Source organism: Engystomops pustulosus, chromosome 8 (assembly GCF_040894005.1).
Source record: "Engystomops pustulosus chromosome 8, aEngPut4.maternal, whole genome shotgun sequence".
NCBI classification, from domain to species: Eukaryota; Metazoa; Chordata; class Amphibia; order Anura; family Leptodactylidae; genus Engystomops; species Engystomops pustulosus.
Window position 1 is genome coordinate 123,809,084 of NC_092418.1, and position 13,221 is coordinate 123,822,304.

Here is a 13,221-nt window from a genome sequence, read left to right on the forward strand (position 1 = left end):
ACCCCTAATACAAAGTGATAAACCTTGTGGTGACAGCAAACATACTCTGGCTGTCCCCAAGAATTCGCCTGTAGATGGGTAATGGCCCGGCTCATGCACCGGTGATCTGATTGCTGGACACAGGATCTGCACAGGGCATCATGGGAACCTGTCAGTCACACTGACCCACACTTACTAAACATATATAAACTTCCAGGGACATAAATACCGCGATAGCAGCCGTAGCAGCTGTTATGGGGCCCACAGTGTCAGGGGGCCCGGCTTCTGGAGTAATGGGGGTCTATTGGGGGTGTATATCTGTATGTGGTATTGTATGTATGTGTGTATATGGTACTGTATGTATGTGTGTACATGATGTGTGTGTATATACTGTATGTAGGTGTGTATATACTGTGTGTATACATTTATTTTTTAAGGGAGAAAAAGGGGAACCCATTCAGAAGTCTTCTATGAGGCACAGTCTCTCCTAGTTATGAAACTGAAAACTGCTATTATGCAGAGGTACAACTATCCCAATATTGTTCCTCTCCATGCCTGTAAATTCCCATGGTCCATTTGTAAAGTCGACTCACCATCTATGGAAATGACCCCGTGTGAGTCCGATTATCGTCTTTCCTTTGAGCTGAGGCCAATTTCTCCTTTTTCCTGCTTCAGCTTCCTGAAAGATTGTTCTCTTTATTCAGCCGAGTGACTGGGTTCAGCTACCTCATACCCGCTCCTTCAGGGGCAAGAGAGGTGTTGGCCACAAAGGGGTAACTACCGGGGTAGATGAGGTAGCTTTGGCTAGTCACTCGGCTGAAGAGAAAGTGCTCCCCTTGTCAGGAGCCTGGGGCAGGAAGGACATGAATATATCGGCTCAAAGGAAAGACAATGATTGGACTCACTGGTGTGTAAATGTACAGGCATGGGGAGGAACAATATAGGGATAGTTTTGCTGCTGTATGATAGCAGTTTTCAAAGATATTTTTAGTGTGGGTTAATGTAACTGACAGGTTCCCTTTAAAGGGGTTTTCCACTTTTTTACAAAATCCCTGAAGGGGCAAAATAAAAGAAGAAGTTACACTTACTCATTTGGAGGGTTTCCCTGGCTCCTGCGGAGACATCCTCATCCTGGCGCTTCAGCTCCCAATGTACAATGGTGATGATGCCATGTTTATTGGGCACATGATGTCTGGGCCAATCACTGCTCACAGCAGTCCAGGGATCGGTCCAGACATAACGTGCTCAATAAAGGTGACATCACCAACAGATGGCAGGAACGGAAGCTGCAGGAGCCCGGGCCACCCACTGGAGAGGTAAGTATAGGTTTGATTCCATAGCCCCAAGTGCTGCTCCTTCTGGGGGTTTCCTTTGAAGTAGAACAGTCATTTAACACAGTTTTGCCTTGATTGATGACACTAAAAAGTAGAGAATGGGTATTACATTTCATTACAGCAACTCATGTGGCTGCATGTGGTATTGCAGCTTGGAGTCATCCGGCAAGTACCACGGTCTTAATATATGGACTGGAGAAGTCCTGAGGTTTGGACCTTCGCTGATCACATAATGACGGATTATCCTAAGGAAAAGTCATCAATAGAGATTCCTATAAAATCCCTTTAATTTCCATGAGCAGCATCAGAGTATTGAGCCTCTCGGGTCACTAGAATCCCTTATAATATGAATGAGGGCTGCAGAGTGTGCAGGATACATAGGAGGTCCATGAGGATATCAGGAGACCCCATTGGTTCTGACTTGATGACCCCCAAAGACAGAAAATGTGAAGCCTCTATTCAGATCTTCGGATCTACCACCGGCAGCTAAGCCGAGAGTGTGACTCTACCGGGAGTTCCCCTAAACATAGACAGATGGTTCATATTACCGAGCACTAACCACGTACACACATGACACAGCAGGGACCCCGCGAGGGACTCAAGGATGCGGGAAGCCGCAAACACCAGATACAACGTCCATATAATGAGCTGTAATCATGGGTCATCCTACTGCACGAGACGCCAATAATATCCTACTACAGTCTTACTACTTGTATCTGCTGACAATTCCCAGACATTACAGCTCCCATAAGGGAAGAAAGTTTTCCCAGATATTTCTATGACCAATCAGGTGATCGGCCATAACTTATTATATATTATGGAGGTTCCATCAAGAACTCCAACCTAGGAATGGACTCCACAAAGGTTCTGGAGGTAGGTGTCAAAGTAGATGAACTCAGACCTAATACTTTCCAGCATCTCACTGTCTTCTGCCTCTAGTGTATCATGGAGCCATCTCCATTCCAAGTTATGGTAGAACATGCACCAAACCATCCACCAGGCCAGGCCACCTTCTTCCTTCCCTTCATGGTCCAGTTCTGATCCTCATGTCCCATGTCTTATGTGTTCTGCACCTTGCTGTTGTCTGATATGAGCTACAGTTGCTCTTTGATGGGATTGGACCTATCAGGTCAGCCTCCACATCCCATATGCATTGGTGAACCTTCAGCACCTTTGGGTTTTCTTGGATTGGACCACACTTGGTAGACAATAACCTCTAGAAACACCCCATAAAGACAGTTGTTGTGAGAATGTTGTGACCCATTGTCCTTAATAAAAGTCATTCTGATCTTCACAATCATGAGGCGACCCGAATCTGGACTTCAGGCAATAGTCTGGGTTCAGCGGTCGCCCACAATCCCACCAGTAACACCAGGTGTAATGGTCGCTCCCTCACCAGCTCCAATCACTGGGGTAACCGGTGGGTGTTCCTGTTCGGATACCCAAACCAAACTTTTGTTCAAGGTTTGGCCGAATTTGGCGAACCCGAACCCAAACGCTCATCCCCAATCCTGGCCCATTGTTCCTACTTCCCACTCACAAGCTCAGATTGGTGGTTGGGTGTCTGACTACTGGGACAGCACAATCACCCATTGAATGGACTGGCGGGACTGTATTTGGCTGCACCCGAGTCAAGGATCCTTTGGGGGCCTATAATGTCTTCTCAACTCAACTTGGTTAGACCAATTTTGCCGTGGGGGTTGTTTGAGGGGGTTCATTATGCAATTTTTGTTTTAGAATTTTTTTGGGGGTTGGGAGGTTCATAATGCAATTTTTTTTGGTGGGAGCTGGGGGGGGGGGGGTTATTATGCAATTTTTTGTTTTTGATTTTTTTGGGGGGTGGGTTTGATGGGTTCATTGTGCAATTGTTACATTTTTGGGGGAGTCATGCAATTTTTTAGGGCAATTTCTTTTTTTTATTTTTTGGGGTTTTAGAGGGGTTCATTGTGTGAATTTTTGAATTTTTATTTTTTTTGGAGGGGTGTGATTGAATGCACAGTGTGAACTTGGCTTTTAAGCAGGTGTAAAAAAACTGGATGAAAAAGTAAAATGAAAAAATTGTATCTAAACACTGTATGTGAACTGATGTTAATAATTCTGCCTGTGACCTTTGCCCCTGATGCTAGGAGGTGACTGTCCTGTCTGCTGCTCATGGCTGGTCTCTGTGGCAGCTCACACCCCTCTCCCCATCTGCAGCCTCTGCACTATGGGATCACCTTTGCCCCTGATGCTAGGAGGTGACTGTCCTGTCTGCTGCTCATGGCTGTTCTGTGTGGCAGCTCACACCCCTCTCCCCATCTGCAGCCTCTGCACTATGGGGTGACCTTTGCCTCTGATGCTGGGAGGTGACTGTCCTGTCTGCTGCTCATGGCTGGTCTCTGTGTGGCAGCTCACACCCCTCTCCCCATCTGCAGCCTCTGCACTATGGGGTCACCTTTGCCCCTGATGCTAGGAGGTGACTGTCCTGTCTGCTGCTCATGGCTGGTCTCTGTGGCAGCTCACACCCCTCTCCCCATCTGCAGCCTCTGAACTATGGGGTGACCCTTGCCCCTGATGCTAGGAGGTGACTGTCCTGTCTGCTGCTCATGGCTGGTCTCTGTGGCAGCTCACACCCCTCTCCCCATCTGCAGCCTCTGCACTATGGGGTGACCTTTGCCCCTGATGCTAGGAGGTGACTGTCCTGTCTGCTGCTCATGGCTGGTCTCTGTGGCAGTTCACACCCCTCTCCCCATCTGCAGTCTCTGCACTATGGGGTGACCTTTGCCCCTGATGCTAGGAGGTGACTGTCCTGTCTGCTGCACATGGCTGGTCTCTGTGGCAGCTCACACCCCTCTCCCCATCTGCAGTCTCTGCACTATGGGGTGACCTTTGCCCCTGATGCTAGGAGGTGACTGTCATGTCTGCTGCTCATGGCTGGTCTCTGTGGCAGTTCACACCCCTCTCCCCATCTGCAGTCTCTGCACTATGGGGTGACCTTTGCCCCTGATGCTAGGAGGTGACTGTCCTGTCTGCTGCACATGGCTGGTCTCTGTGGCAGCTCACACCCCTCTCCCCATCTGCAGTCTCTGCACTATGGGGTGACCTTTGCCCCTGATGCTAGGAGGTGACTGTCATGTCTGCTGCTCATGGCTGGTCTCTGTGGCAGCTCACACCCCTCTCCCCATCTGCAGTCTCTGCACTATGGGGTGACCTTTGCCCCTGATGCTAGGAGGTGACTGTCCTGTCTGCTGCTCATGGCTGGTCTCTGTGGCAGTTCACACCCCTCTCCCCATCTGCAGTCTCTGCACTATGGGGTGACCTTTGCCCCTGATGCTAGGAGGTGACTGTCATGTCTGCTGCTCATGGCTGGTCTCTGTGGCAGCTCACACCCCTCTCCCCATCTGCAGTCTCTGCACTATGGGGTGACCTTTGCCCCTGATGCTAGGAGGTGACTGTCCTGTCTGCTGCTCATGGCTGGTCTCTGTGTGGCAGCTCACACCCCTCTCCCCATCTGCAGCCTCTGAACTATGGGGTGACCTTTGCCCCTGATGCTAGGAGGTGACTGTCATGTCTGCTGCTCATGGCTGGTCTCTGTGGCAGCTCACACCCCTCTCCCCATCTGCAGTCTCTGCACTATGGGGTGACCTTTGCCCCTGATGCTAGGAGGTGACTGTCCTGTCTGCTGCTCATGGCTGTTCTGTGTGGCAGCTCACACCCCTCTCCCCATCTGCAGCCTCTGCACTATGGGGTGACCTTTGCCTCTGATGATAGGAGGTGACTGTCCTGTCTGCTGCACATGGCTGGTCTCTGTGGCAGCTCACACCCCTCTCCCCATCTGCAGCCTCTGCACTATGGGGTCACCTTTGCCCCTGATGCTAGGAGGTGACTGTCCTGTCTGCTGCACATGGCTGGTCTCTGTGGCAGCTCACACCCCTCTCCCCATCTGCAGCCTCTGCACTATGGGGTCACCTTTGCCCCTGATGCTAGGAGGTGACTGTCCTGTCTGCTGCACATGGCTGGTCTCTGTGGCAGCTCACACCCCTCTCCCCATCTGCAGCCTCTGCACTATGGGGTCACCTTTGCCCCTGATGCTAGGAGGTGACTGTCCTGTCTGCTGCTCATGGCTGGTCTCTGTGGCAGCTCACACCCCTCTCCCCATCTGCAGCCTCTGCACTATGGGGTGACCTTTGCCCCTGATGCTAGGAGGTGACTGTCCTGTCTGCTGCACATGGCTGGTCTCTGTGTGGCAGCTCACACCCCTCTCCCCATCTGCAGCCTCTGCACTATGGGGTGACCTTTGCCCCTGATGCTGGGAGGTGACTGTCCTGTCTGCTGCACATGGCTGGTCTCTGTGGCAGCTCACACCCCTCTCCCCATCTGCAGCCTCTGCACTATGGGGTGACCTTTGCCCCTGATGCTGGGAGGTGACTGTCCTGTCTGCTGCTCATGGCTGGTCTCTGTGTGGCAGCTCACACCCCTCTCCCCATCTGCAGCCTCTGAACTATGGGGTGACCTTTGCCCCTGATGCTGGGAGGTGACTGTCCTGTCTGCTGCACATGGCTGGTCTCTGTGGCAGCTCACACCCCTCTCCCCATCTGCAGCCTCTGAACTATGGGGTGACCTTTGCCCCTGATGCTAGGAGGTGACTGTCCTGTCTGCTGCTCATGGCTGGTCTCTGTGTGGCAGCTCACACCCCTCTCCCCCATCTGCAGCCTCTGCACTATGGGGTGACCTTTGCCCCTGATGCTAGGAGGTGACTGTCCTGTCTGCTGCACATGGCTGGTCTCTGTGGCAGCTCACACCCCTCTCCCCATCTGCAGCCTCTGAACTATTTGCCTGGAGGAGGATCCCGCCCCCGTGGGATATTTATAGCGCCGCTGACGTCACGGAGCCGGGCCCTGCTGACGTCATGGATGATGCTTTTGGCCGCAGATCTGGTGCCGGGGCTCGGGGCTGATACAATGGAGGCTTCTTCTGACTGCTGCAGCCTGGAAATACACCTGCACCCCCGGATCCAGCCCGGAGGAGGGAGGGGGCGCTGCCGGGGCTGCAGCTGCACTTCGGCTTCTGGAGGAATCGGAAGATGGGGGTAAAGTATGTGCCAGGGTGTGGGTGGCAGAGCTGTGTCACCAGGGGGGACCCATCTCTACATATGCAATAGGAAACTCAGCCCCTGATTCAGCTGCTGCAGAACCTCTTGCTATATCCTGCTGCAGAACCTCTTGATGACCTCTGCGCAACTCATCAAGTTACTTTGTATATCTCATCGGCATGCGTCATACTTGTAGAAGCTCCTGCAGAACCTCTTGGTGTAACTGTGCTGCTGCAGAACCTCTTAGTTATCTCTTTGCAACTCATCAAGTTACTCTGAATATCTTATAAGCATGTGTCATACTTGTAGAAGCTTCTGCAGAACCTCTTGCTATATCCTGCTGTAGAATCTCTTGGTGTAATTGTGCTGCTGCTGCAGAACCTCTTGGTGATCTTTGTGCAACTCATGCAGTAACTCTGTATATCTCGTCAGCATGCGTCATACCTGTAGAAGCTCCTGCAGAACCTCTTGGTGTAGTTGTGCTGCTGCAGAACCTCCTAATATATGTTGCTGCTGTAGGACCTCTTGATATGCGCTGCTGCAGAACCTCTTGGTGTAGCTGTGCTGCTGCAGAACGTCCTGATATATGCTGCTGCAGAACCTCTTGGTGTAGCTGTGCTGCTGTAGAACGTCCCGATATATGCTGCTGCAGAACCTCTTGGTGTAGCTGTGCTGCTTCAGAACGTCCTGATATATGCTGCTGCAGAACCTCTTGGTCTTACATTGCTCTATGATGCGAAGGATTTCCCATGTATCTCTTAGGTTTACTTTGCATCTCTCATCAGCATGTGTCATACAGGGCTCTTAGCAGCTGCAGAACCTCTTGAAGTGTTACTCAGTCCCTAACTACCTTCTCTACTGTGGATTGTATTCAGAACCCTTTAAGGCAGAGGCGCTGCAGAACCTCTTGATAAAGCAAAGCTGTAGCGGAACCTTTAGGTGACATATGGCAGCTGCAGAACTTGTTGGCTCAGTAATACTGCCACAGAGCTCACTGAACCTGACCTGCTGCAGAACATCTTTGTTAAGTAGAGTTCAGAAAAGCAGAGTGGCTTGGAAAACAACTTAATGAGACAGAGCTGCTGCAGAACATCTTAGTGAACCAGAGCTGCTGCAGAACATCATATGCGATGAAGAACTAATGCAGAGAATCTTGGGGAAGCAGAGATGCTGCAGAACATCTTTGTTAAGTAGAGTTCAGTAAAGCAGAGCAGCTGTAAAACAACTTGGTGAGACAGAGCTGCTGCAGAACATCTTGGCAAAGCAGAACAGGTGCAGAGCATCTTCTGGATGCAAACCAATTGCAGAGAATTTTGGTGAAGCAGAGCTGCTGCAGAACATCTTTGTTAAGCATGGTTTCAGCAGAGTTCACAAAAGCAAAGCTGCTGCAGAACATCTTGGTGGAGCAGAGTTACTTCCAGAGATAAGTGAACAAGAACTACTTCAGAACATCTTACTTCAGCAATGTTATGCAGAGGTTAGTAAAGGAGAGCTGCTGCAGAACATCTTGGCAATGTAGAGTTACTTGGCTTAGCAGAGATGATGCAGAATCTTTTGTCTTTTGTGTCCCTCCAGGAGTCGCCCCCCTGCTGATTGGTCTCCTCTAGGTCCCCAGTGATTGACGCATGTCCTCAGGTGCCCCCAGGGGTTGGAGGTCCTCAGGTGCCCCCAGAGGTTGGAGGTCCTCAGGTGCCCCCAGGGGTTGGAGGTCCTCAGGTGCCCCCAAGGGTTGGAGGTCCTCAGGTGTCCCCAAGGGTTGGAGGTCCTCAGGTGCCCCCAGGGGTTGGAGGTCCTCAGGTGCCCCCAGGGGTTGGAGGTCCTCAGGTGCCCCCAGGGGTTGGAGGTCCTCAGGTGCCCCCAGGGGTTGGAGGTCCTCAGGTGCCCCCAGGGGTTGGAGGTCCTCAGGTGCCCCCAGGGGTTGGAGATCCTCAGGTGCCCCCAGGGGTTGGAGATCCTCAGGTGCCCCCAGGAGTTGGAGGTCCTCAGGTGCCCCTAGGGGTTGGAGGTCCTCAGGTGCCCCCAGGGGTTGGAGGTCCTCAGGTGCCCCCAGGGGTTGGAGGTCCTCAGGTGCCCCCAGGGGTTGGAGGTCCTCAGGTGCCCCCAGGGGTTGGAGGTCCTCAGGTGCCCCCAGGGGTTGGAGGTCCTCAGGTGCCCCCAGGGGTTGGAGGTCCTCAGGTGCCCCCAGGGGTTGGAGGTCCTCAGGTGCCCCCAGGGGTTGGAGGTCCTCAGGTGCCCCCAGGGGTTGGAGGTCCTAAGGTGCCCCCAGGGTTTGGAGGTCCTCAGGTGCCCCCAGGAGTTGGAGGTCCTCAGGTGCCCCCAGGGGTTGGAGGTCCTCAGGTGCCCCCAGGAGTTGGAGGTCCTCAGGTGCCCCCAGGGGTTGGAGGTCCTCAGTCGTAGTCCTGACGGGTCTTGCACATTCTGCTTCCCTGCTTGTCATGTTGCTGGCAGCACCATCTGGCCCGGGGCCCGATCCGGGAAGGTTCTGGAGGATCCCCCGCTATGCACTTGTGTCATCCGATATTCTTAGCCGCGAATCTTAGAACGTCACAATCCAATCCGGATAAAAATAACTGGGACGCCGCGCTCCTCACGCTATGGTGCGGGGAAAGTTTTGTGCGCGTTCTGGTGCACAGCTGGAATCCGCCGCGTCCAGATGTCGCTGATGTCTCTTTAAGCTTGGATAAGCGCGGAACATATGGAATCCGCTGCCTTTCCATATGGCCCAATTAGCCCCTCACCCCCGCCATGATCAATCATATACGTGCTAATAGAAAACTCATGGCTGGAAAATGAGCAGTTTGTGTTTTCCGTCAGCCCCCGCCGCACGTGAGAAGGAAAACAACTGCTTCTGCATAGGCTGATATGTAGCAGAGCTGAGATTGTTGTACTATGAGTAATGCGATTGTGCGCAAATGTGTAACTATAGGGGGGGGGTCTAGGCCCTTGTGCATGAGGGGAGACCCAAGACCCCTCTACACTAAGACACTAGAATGCATGACACATAGTGATAGGGATTATATTCTGCATCAGGTTCTAATGATAAACTCGGCTCTGCTACATCTGTATATCACAGTAGTAGACGCTGTTATAGTGTGAAGATGATCATGTGACAGGTCGGATCAGACCACAAATCACATCCATCAATCAGATCTGTGAGATCTCTAAAGTTATTGATCCAGAAAGTAGCGACAACAACCAGGAACGTCCCCTGTGATGCACAGCTATGCGACCTGAAGGTGCTGGACCCAATCGCCCAGGGGAGAATCTATGGAGCATTGATTAAGTTCTGATCCAATAGAGATATTACAGATCGATTTCCCACATTGTCTTGATCCAATATGGCGGCTTTCAAGATGGCGGCCATGGTCTGAAGAGCCTAAAATATAGACCTAGAAGTAATGCGGGAGGGACTAGACCCACGCGTTGTGAACCGCATGATTCTTATTCAGGGTATAGACCCCTCTGCCGTTACTTGCCAGGGATCAGATATGTCATCATATATTGTATGCCAAATACTATGACTCACTGGGTGGCTCCGCCCCCTGGACTCTTAAGCCAAGAAATAAAAGGAGTTTAATCAAAAAGAAATAAAAGTTGTGTTTTTCTATGTATAGATCCCCTTCCCCCTCCATATCCAATGTGAGGGTCCCATCTAGGCTCCAGGTTCCAGAGCAATCAGTGCCCAATATGCTACTAAGGCTCTGTACTGTCAGGTGGGAGGTCCTGGACTGGAGCGACCAGTCTGGCCCCGCCCACTTGCCAGTTTAGCAGCTAGGAGGGGGAGCAGTGAAGCACAGCAGCCAGAAGGGGGAGCAGTGAATCACAGTAGGTAGGAGGTGGAGCAGTGAGTCAAAGCAGCTAGGAGGTGGAGCAGTAAGTCACAGCAGCTAGGAAGGGGAGCAGGGAGCCACAGCAGCCAGGAGGGGGAAGCAGGGAGTCACAGCAGCCAGGAGGGGGAGCAGGGAGTCACAGCAGCCAGGAGGGGGAGCAGGGAGTCACAGCAGCCAGGAGGGGGAGCAGTGAGTCACAGCAGCCAGGAGGGGGAGCAGTGAGTCACAGCAGTTATAGGGGGAGCAGTGAGTCACAGCAGCCAGGAGGGAGAGCAGTGAGTCACAGCAGCTAGGAGGGGGAGCAGTGAGTCACAGCAGCTAGGAGGGGGAGCAGTGAGTCACAGCAGCTAGGAGGGGGAGCAGTGAGTCACAGCAGTTATAGGGGGAGCAGTGAGTCACAGCAGCCAGGAGGGAGAGCAGTGAGTCACAGCAGCTAGGAGGGGGAGCAGTGAGTCACAGCAGCTAGGAGGGGGAGCAGTGAGTCACAGCAGCTAGGAGAAGGAGCAGTGAGTCACAGCAGCTAGGAGGAGGAGCAGTGAGTCACAGCAGCTAGGAGGGGGAGCAGTGAGTCACAGCAGCCAGGAGGGGGAGCAGTGAGTCACAGCAGCCAGGAGGGGGAGCAGTGAGTCACAGCAACTAGGAGGGGGAGCAGTGAGTCACAGCAGCTAGGAGGGGGAGCAGTGAGTCACAGCAGCTAGGAGGGGGAGCAGTGAGTCACGGCAACTAGGAGGGGGAGCAGTGAGTCACAGCAGTTATAGGGGGAGCAGTGAGTCACAGCAGCCAGGAGGGAGAGCAGTGAGTCACAGCAGCTAGGAGGGGGAGCAGTGAGTCACAGCAGCTAGGAGGGGGAGCAGTGAGTCACAGCAGCTAGGAGAAGGAGCAGTGAGTCACAGCAGCTAGGAGGAGGAGCAGTGAGTCACAGCAGCTAGGAGGGGGAGCAGTGAGTCACAGCAGCTAGGAGGGGGAGCAGTGAGTCACAGCAAATAGGAGGGGGAACAGTGAATCACAGCAGTTATAGGGAGAGCAGTGAGTCACAGCACTAGGAGGGGGAGCAGTGAGTCACAGCAGCTAGGAGGGGGTGCAGTGAGACACAGCAACTAGGAGGGGGAGTAGTGAGCCATAGCAGCTAGGAGGGGGAGCAGTAAGTCACAGCAGCTAGGAAGGGGAGCAGTGAGTCACAGCAGCTAGGAGGGGGAGCAGTGAGTCACAGCAGTTATAGGGGGAGCAGTGAGTCACAGCAGCCAGGAGGGAGAGCAGTGAGTCACAGCAGCTAGGAGGGGGAGCAGTGAGTCACAGCAGCTAGGAGGGGGAGCAGTGAGTCACAGCAGCTAGGAAGGGGAGCAGTGAGTCACAGCAGCTAGGAGAAGGAGCAGTGAGTCACAGCAGCTAGGAGGAGGAGCAGTGAGTCACAGCAGCCAGGAGGGGGAGCAGTGAGTCACAGCAGCCAGGAGGGGGAGCAGTGAGTCACAGCAACTAGGAGGGGGAGCAGTGAGTCACAGCAGCTAGGAGGGGGAGCAGTGAGTCACAGCAGCTTTGAGGGGGAGCAGTGAGTCACAGCAACTAGGAGGGGGAGCAGTGAGTCACAGCAGCCAGGAGGGAGAGCAGTGAGTCACAGCAGCTAGGAGGGGGAGCAGTGAGTCACAGCAGCTAGGAGCAGTGAGTCACAGCAGCTAGGAGAAGGAGCAGTGAGTCACAGCAGCTAGGAGGAGGAGCAGTGAGTCACAGCAGCTAGGAGGGGGAGCAGTGAGTCACAGCAGCTAGGAGGGGGAGCAGTGAGTCACAGCAGCTAGGAGGGGGAGCAGTGAGTCACAGCAAATAGGAGGGGGAACAGTGAGTCACAGCAGTTATAGGGAGAGCAGTGAGTCACAGCACTAGGAGGGGGAGCAGTGAGTCACAGCAGCTAGGAGGGGGTGCAGTGAGACACAGCAACTAGGAGGGGGAGTAGTGAGCCATAGCAGCTAGGAGGGGGAACAATGAACCACAGCAGCTATAAGGGGAACAATGAGTCACAGCAGCTAGGAGGAGGAGCAGTGAGTCACAGCAGCTTTGAGGGAGAGCAGTGAGTCACAGCAGCTAGGAGGGGGAGCAGTGAGTCACAGCAGCTAGGAGGGGGAGCAGTGAGTCACAGCAGCTAGGAGGGGGAGCAGTGTGTCACAGCAGCTAGGCGGGGGAGCAGTGTGTCACAGCAGCTAGGAGGGGGAGCAGTGAGTCACAGCAGCTAGGAGGGGGAGCAGTGAGTCACAGCAGCTGGGAGGGGGAGCAGTGAGTCCCAGCAGCTAGGAGGGGGAGCAGTGAGTCACAGCAGCTAGGAGGGGGAGCAGTGAGTCACAGCAGCTAGGAGGGGGAGCAGTGAGTCACAGCAGCTAGGAGGGGGAGCAGTGAGTCACAGCAGCTAGGAGGGGGAGCAGGGAGTCACAGCAGCTAGGAGGGGGAGCAGTGAGTCACAGCAGTTATAGGGGGAGCAGTGAGACACAGCAGTTATAGGGGGAGCAGTGAGACACAGCACTAGGAGGGGGAGCAGTGAGTCACAGCAGCTAGGAGGAGGGGAGCAGTGAGTCACAGCAGCTAAGAGGGAGAGCAGTGAGTCACAGCAGCTAGGAGAAGGGGAGCAGTGACTTACAGCAGCCAGGAGGGGGAGCAGTGAGTCACAGCACTAGGAGGGGGAGCAATGAGTCACAGCAGCTAGGAGGGGAAGCAGTGAGTTACAGCAGCTAGGAGGGGGAGCAGTGAGTCACAGCAGCCAGGAGGGGGAACAGTGAGTCACAGCAGCTAGGAGGGGGAGCAGTGAGTCACAGCAGCTAGGAGGTGGAGCAGTGAGTCACAGCAGCTAGGAGGGGGAGCAGTGAGTCACAGCAGCTAGGAGGGGGAGCAGTGAGTCACAGCAGCTAGGAGGAGGGGAGCAGTGAGTCACAGCAGCTAGGAGGAGGGGAGCAGTGAGTCACAGCAGCTAGGAGGAGGGGAGCAGTGAGTCACAGCAGCTAAGAGAGAGAGCAGTGAGTCACAGCAG